Source organism: Marmota marmota, unplaced genomic scaffold, assembly GCF_001458135.2.
Source record: "Marmota marmota marmota unplaced genomic scaffold, marMar, whole genome shotgun sequence".
NCBI classification, from domain to species: domain Eukaryota; kingdom Metazoa; phylum Chordata; class Mammalia; order Rodentia; family Sciuridae; genus Marmota; species Marmota marmota.
The window spans coordinates 28445049-28452169 of NW_026000093.1; the positions used below are offsets into that span (position 1 = coordinate 28445049).

General features: G+C 37.5%; 1 long non-coding RNA gene across 2 annotated transcripts in view; it reads left to right on the forward strand.

Annotated features, from left to right (window-relative positions):
• LOC125610585 overlaps nt 1-6760 on the forward strand; it is a 29798-nt gene extending 23038 nt beyond the window's left edge. For both annotated transcript variants that reach the window (XR_007340591.1, XR_007340592.1), the window contains exon 2: nt 6282-6760. This is a non-coding gene — a long non-coding RNA (uncharacterized LOC125610585). The remainder of the gene's footprint in view (nt 1-6281) is intronic.
• The last annotated feature ends 361 nt before the right edge of the window (nt 6761-7121 follow it).

The following is a 7121-nucleotide window of genomic DNA, read 5'->3' on the forward strand; positions in this document are numbered from 1 at the left end:
CTTAAACTTACCTTAAGACAAAGACTGTGAAAAACAAATTTTGTTCCCCAAATAGCATAGAATGATTTTCATGGTTCCTCACTTTCTCTTTGGCTGCCATTTTGATTCATTCTTAAAAATGAATTATAAATTCAGTTATGCTGCACCTCAGGCAGGTAGGAAAAGAGCTCTTGTCATGGGAAACTTTATTTTTGCTTTTATTTTCTGTTCATTTGGGCAGGGGAAGAAATGTACCACATTACAATTGTAGAATGCCGTGTGAGTTCCACAGTACGTAAATTGGTGAGGGAAAGGACAGTGTTGTGTGTTATGTCTTGCACTGATGTGGGGAGGAGTACCCCTTTTTTTTGTGGATTATTCACCTTTTTAGGTAGATAAGTGAGAGAGAGCTTGGAAAACAGTTTCAGGGCTTTTAGATTGATGACCTATTCCTCCCTGTATTTTGCACAATCACTTTTGCATTTGTGAAAATTGCTCAGCTTTGCTCTTAGAGTATAAAGATATTGGGAGGATTCCTTCCCTACTGCCATATGGAGGAAAAATATTTCATTTTTGAAAATAGTGGAATATTGAACAAACAATAACAATATACTGAGGAGTGGCTACTCATTTTCTGGGTGTTTGTTTATCTTGGGGCTGGGACAGTCTAGGACAGAGCTCATCTTTCCCAAGGCTGCCTGTTCTTCTAGCCTTGTTCCCCAATTATTCACTCAGTGAGAGTTGGCAATATTTGCTTTACTTACTTCCCTGAAAATGGCACATTTTCAGGAAAGGAAGTTGCATTTCAACTTTTGATGTTTTTTTCTTCACACTGATTCAAATTTACTGTATTTGGTAGTACTTCCTGCCAAAACTTTGTAATATGTCTTGGCAATATTTACTAGTTTCAGAACTGATAAACATTTCTGACTTTTGCTTCTTTTTGGCTATCTCTTTTTGAATTGCATCTCAGTTTCTATGAGGAGGATTTTATGTTTCTCATAAGAAATGACCCATTTTTTTTTCTGTCCTATTAACACAAATGAGCCAAACTATATAGGATGTTGGATTATTTGAACAACGAAACAGTTAACATCTCATGTAGCCATTTTCACCAAAATGTGTTCCTCAGTTCCAATTCATGTTGACCGGAATTGCAAAAGAAAAGGTTTCCATGGTCAAATGCTAGTAAATGAAACTATTAAACATGATTTTTTTTCTTCAGGACTTTTCAGCATCAAAAGAGCATTGTAACTCTGCAAGACAGACATGACGTGCAGTATACTCTAGAACTTATTTAGATTTAGTATCTTTATTTATTTATTTTTTTAGAAAGTATCACAAAGGAAAAATAAATTAGTAGAACAGACTCTGGAAAATACTATTTGTGTTACTCAGTTTTACATGGCTGTGACCAAAATATCCAACAAGAACAACATAGAGGAGGGAAAATTTATTTTGGTTCAGATTTAGTTCTTGGTAGGCCAACTCCATTACTCTGGGCCCAAGCTGCAGCACATCATGGTGGGAGGGCATTGTGGAGGAGTAATGCTCCATTCATGGCAGCCAGGAAGCAAAGTGGTCAGGGAATGGGCCACAGGGAAGATGAACCCTTCCAGAGCATATCCCTCCATGACCTATCTCTTCCAGACAGGACCCACCTGCCTGCTGTTACCATCCAGTTAGTCCATTTGAACTGGGCTAGAGTGATTAGGCTACAGCTCTCTCAATTCAATCCTTTCCACCTCTGAACACTCTTACATCAACCTAGGATCTTTTGAGGGTCACTTCATATACCAACCACAACACTGATATAAAAGCAACATTTCTTAGTTGTAGGTGAAGCAGTTTAAAAGGCAGGACAAGTTTTCTAATGTTAGCCTTGCAAACTCAATCTTAAAAGTGTCTCTCCCTCTCTTCCTCTCTCCTTTTCTGTCTCTTCATTTATGCATCACAGGCTTAGTCCACTATGCAGGAAAGCCATCCATGCAGAAAAGACTTGCTCACACAGTATGCAAAACAGAATATCTTGCTTGAATTATCATTTCTTATGTGTTTGAAAATGATAGTTGATATGAGGGAAATAGTATTTTTATCTCCCACCTATAAGAATGTTATGAGAACTGAATAAAGAATGCAGGTAAAGTGCAATAAAAGTCCCATTGCCCTACATTAAAACCTATAGAATGATACCTAAAGCATGCTATTGTAACACACAGTTATTTTTAGATTCATTGTGATGTACATTACAAGTTCACAGTATTTTCAATTTTGTGCTATTATGTAATTTTTAAGAAGAAAAAAAATTGTGTATTTATAGTTTCATTTATAATAATATTGTTTTATTCATTTGCTTTCTGAAATGTTTTCTTCGGTGGGAGAAAGAAGGAAAAATTGTTAGTAATCTGTTAGAATTTTTCTGGTAATGGACTCTCTCTGTTATTATTTGGCACATTCATTGATGTGAACAGGTCTCCTGAAGTTCATGTGTTAGAAACTTAATCTCCAATGCAATAGTTTTGAGGGGTGGGATCTTTAAGAAGACATTAAACCAGGAGGGCTGTGCTCTTGTGAATGGATTAATGGCATTTTCTTGGGAGTTTGATTGTCATAGTCAGAGTGGGTTCCCTAGAAAAAGATGAGCCCCCTTCTCTCATATGCAAGAGTGCTTTCTTGATCTTTTCCCCTCTGACATAGGATGATACAGGAAGAATTTCCTCACCAGATGCCACAGTCTTGATATTAGACTTTGCAGCCTTCAGAACTATAAGAAACAAATTTCAAAGAATTGAAATTTGTTTCTTATGGAAGATTCTGTTGAAGAGTCCAAAGAGAACACTGTACGGAAAATCTGAGTCTTCTTAAGAGATTACTTAGGTGGCTGTGACCAGAGTGCTGTCAGAAAGATGAACAGTATAAGGCAACTCTGGTGAGGTCTAAGAAATGAGGAACAGGTGTTGGAAACTAGTAAAGACCATCCTTGCTATAAAGCAGCAAAGAACTTGGATATATTGTGTGCATGCACCAAGACTTTATGGAAAGCAGAATTTAAGAGCAATGAACTAGATTACCTGATGGAAGAAATTTCTAAGCAGAAGGTTAAAGGAGCTACTGGCTTCTTTTAACTGCATACAGTAAGATGAGAGAAAAGAGAGATGCTTTAAAGACAAAATTAATAACTCAAAGGGAAACGGAATGTAAAAATTTGGAAAATTCATAGCCTGCCTATGTAAAGAATGAAGAAAACAAAAAGGGAGCAAGGACACAGCCAAGTGATGCTTTGATAAAGGGATTAGCATGGCTAGAAGGGAGCCAGGTGCTGTTCATCAAGATAATGGAAGAATGACCCTGAAGGCATTTCAGAGATTCTCAAGCTGCCCTTCCTATCACAGGCCCAGAGCTCTAGGACAAAATAGTTTGGGAGGATGGGCCTTGGGTGCCTTCCATGGGCTTGCTGCCCAGCACCAGTGCCTCGGGATTCTGCTCTGTATTTTGTTTTTCAGTGCAGCTTGCCCGCCCCAGTTTTGGCAAAAGTGGCCTCAAGTGCACCCTGGGCAACCTTTCTGGAGGGCACAGGTGGTAAGCCTTGGTGGTGTCCCTGTGGTGCTCATTCTGCAGGCATGCAGAGCACAAGAACTGTGGGCACATGGCTTCTTTCACTTCTTCGAAGGATTTCACAGACAGTTTGGGAGCCAAGCAGAGACTTCTTGCTACAGGGACATAGCATGGACTTAATAGGATATATTCCTCACACTTGTTCTCGATGTTTTGGAATTCAAAAGAATGGAGTTACCTGCTTAAATGCAGGTATTCCAACTGGAGCTCTGGGATTATGCTGCTGAGGTCTGTTTGGAAGCTAGCAAGTGAGCCAGAGCCAGGTCTGGGGACTCTGACCTTGCTGTTAAAGCTAACTCCATGGAAAGCCGTTAGATGGTGACCTGAGTGACTGGACTATTGAATCCATCTCGTTTTTTAATTCCAGAGGCATACCAAGCAAACAACCCTACAGTCTTAAAGGTGGTGTCTGACACTTTAAATGATTGATTCATTTCAAAGTTGAAGGCCATGTGGTCACTGATTTCTAGAGAGCCAAGTCTTGGTGGAAGGACCCTCATCATAAGGCACAGACATACAAAGTAAGGGACACAGATGTATTTCTCAGAATCCAGAAAAGTCTTCATGTCTTATAGGAAAACTTAATTAGAGGGACAGGTGAGAATCATAGGAGGAATCACTTGGGGGTTTGGATTTTGGCTAGTGTTAAGTCCCTCCTGTCTCTCTTTGTTTTCACTTCTTTTGCCACCATTACCCTTATGTCTTTGAACAAGCTTTTAGTGAATGAAAGGCATGGTGACATTTCCTCAACAACAGTGGTGGGCAAGAAGGGACAGGACTATGGAAAGGAAGTCAAAGAGTTATAGCACCAGAAAGGTGCTATCCTTTGACTATTTACCTTAAGTCTGCAACTTAGGGCTACCCAGATGCATCTAAATATATCAGTGTTTGTGCCTCTCCCCAAATCATTACTAACAGGATCTCTGTGTGCGAGGCCCAGGTACTTTATAAAGCTCCTTGGGTCATTATTCTAAGCAGCTGGGATTGAACTCTAGTGTTGTCTATCAACCTAATCTCCCTCCGTCCTCCTCATCTTGCTCCTCTACCCTTTCTCTTCCTCCTCCTTCTTCAATCCAGTAGGAGACATAATATGAACCATGTCCCTAAGGTTTTGCTCATACTGCTCAGTAGAGCTTTCCAAGGAGAACGGAGCCCCAGTTAATATAACCTTGTGAGACAGATAATACTTCTTCTCTCTTTGTTGTGTTTGCCCATAACATGGCCTGGACTACACAGAGAACAAAGTGTAAGAAGATACCCTTGTATAAATACCCATGGCCTCAGAGGTGAAGGGCGATGTATTTTCTTCATATGACTTTGTTTGACAGTTTCTGAGCATGCTCAGATTCTGAAAGTTGATTCTATAAACCTAAGGTAATGATTTTGTTTTCCTATATTTCCTTCTGAACTTTTCTTCTTAAAGTACAAAAATCAAAATTTATTTCAATCAAGTAAAGAGGAAGAGATAATAAATGTGGCTTATTTTCTTTATGGTGTCCCCAAGGATACCATGTGGGAAAAAGAAGCATAAAGAATTTGGGGAAGAATGGAATGATGGGCAGAAGTTCATGGTCTTTTTAAAAATATATTTATTTATTTATTTAAATTGCATTACCATTCTTAATACACCATTATATCATAATTTATCATATCTCTGATTATATATAAGGAATGTTGACACCAAATTCACACCTTTTGTATAATGATGAGGGTCTCCTTTCACTGTCCATGCTATTCCCCTTCTCCCTCCCTTTCCTCCCACCCCTATTCCCTATCTAGAGGTAATCTTCCTCCCTTGCTCTCCCTCCCAACCCCATTTTGAGTCATCCCCCTTATATCAGAGAAGACATTCGGCGTTTTGTTTTTTGGGGATTGTCTAACTTCACTTAGCGTAATCTTCTCTAATGCCATCCATTTCCCTGCAAATGCCATGATCTTATTTTTTTATTGCTGAGTAATATTCCATTGTGTATAAATGCCACATTTTTTAATCCATTCATCCAGTGAAGGACATCTAGGTTGGCTCTACAGTTTAGCTATTGTGAATTTTGCTGCTATAAACATTGATGTGGCTGTGAGAGTTCATGGTCTTGAATGCTCTGTATATCATCAGCTGAAAAAACTTACTTGAAAAAGAACCCTGATGATAGCAGGAATGTTTGATGCTTCCAAGAATTTTGTCAGATGAGAATTTTTGGGTCCATTCCATATTTTAGAAAACAGGGCTCTCACTTCATTCTCTGTTATCTCTGATAGAAATAATAATCCATCCCATCTCAGTGGGAAGAAAAGAAAGAGTCAAGAACCAACCAACACTCATTCTTTTATGAGAAATAGGAAAGAATGATGGAGAAATAAATTCTTTTACCAAAGAAACCTTCAAGTGAGAAAGCAATTCTGTTTGCTTTGAGCTAACGAAGAACAAATTGGTCTAAATAATAAAGTTCTTGAGACAACATATTGGTTATAGTAATGAAAAATGCTATTAGTATCTTTCTTGTTCTTAATGCCACATTTGTTAGTAGTTAGGCATGTTGGAAGTTTTATACTGTTTGGGAATCTCAGAATATTTTTCCAGTTTCTCTTTTGCTTTCTAGAATTTTGTTCATTTTTAAAAATTTTGTGCTTTTAAAAATTATGTGTAATATGTTTTTAACTAACGTTGCCTCTTCTGGTTGTTTTGCCAGGTTGTTTTTGATCACATCCTCTATGACTGTGGCAATCAACATGAGTCAGATTTCATACAATCCCTCTCATCCTCCTCATCACCGTCATCATCATCACTATCATCAGCATGCAATCATGACTACTATATCTTAAAAAATCAAGACTTCCATATTCTATAGAAAATTTCAATGTAAATGATAGCTTTTTATTTGTTAGTTTATTATTATTTTTTTTTTTGGATTACTAATATAAAAACCATATTTTATTCAGCCACCAGAGGGAGCTCCCAAATCTATGGATTCTAAAAGAAAATAAGGTTGAAATACATTTGGAAAAGTTATATTATGGTTGACAATCAAAAATTCAATCAGCTGAGACTCACGGTGTTATTGGCTCATCTGAAAGGTCTTCCGTACATTGAGTGCCTAAAATCCTGCCCTTCTATATTGCCACATTATTTTAATGCAGTTCTTAAATAATAGTCTTTTTCTTCTTCTTCTTTTTTTTTTTAGTTTTGGATAGTATTGACTAACTTCCTTGTTTTGAATGTATAATTATATGTTATATGTCTCCTACTACTTCTCTTTTTGGTCCCAAATTTTCTTAAATTGTATCTTTACATTGTCAAACTTACAGTATTTTACCGTAAATTTAGTGCTTACTGTGTATCACGCCTTCTCCTTCCTTATTCCTTTGTTTGGATTCTTACTGACTAGATTTCATTGTCAAATTTTATTTTTTATTTATTTTTATTTATTTACTTATTTATTTATTTACCAGGGGTTGAACCCAGGTGCACTTGACCACTGAGCCACATCCTCAGCCCTTCCTACTTTAGTTTTTTTTTTTTTTTTTTTTTT